The 237-nt window shown below is 36.3% G+C and overlaps 1 protein-coding gene across 4 annotated transcripts in view; it reads right to left on the bottom strand.

Moving 5' to 3' along the window:
• The window catches only part of SLC6A6 (solute carrier family 6 (neurotransmitter transporter), member 6), a 48,466-nt gene that overhangs the window by 4,425 nt on the left and 43,804 nt on the right, over positions 1-237 (bottom strand). The gene's annotated exons all lie outside the window — the stretch shown is intronic.

Genomic DNA, 237 nt, shown 5'->3' with positions numbered 1-237 from the left:
CCCTACACTGAACTGCATATACCTGCACTTCTACTTGGAAAACTGTTTGTTAGGCACTTCTGTTGCTTTTAATTCCTGTAACCATGCTCTTCCAGTTGTTTTTAAACTCTGCCTTGGATTTTATTCTGGAGATAAATATCACAACGGTGCAGCCACTGGAACACATTCCTATCTTGTTTATACCAGAATAAATCCACGGGTTTTTAATTTATTCAAATCTGTGTAACTAAGATAAAA

This window comes from Mesitornis unicolor, unplaced genomic scaffold, assembly GCF_000695765.1.
Source record: "Mesitornis unicolor isolate BGI_N332 unplaced genomic scaffold, ASM69576v1 scaffold21407, whole genome shotgun sequence".
NCBI classification, from domain to species: Eukaryota; Metazoa; Chordata; class Aves; order Mesitornithiformes; family Mesitornithidae; genus Mesitornis; species Mesitornis unicolor.
Note: the sequence above shows the minus strand (reverse complement) of the source record. Positions and strands in the feature narration are given on the sequence as shown.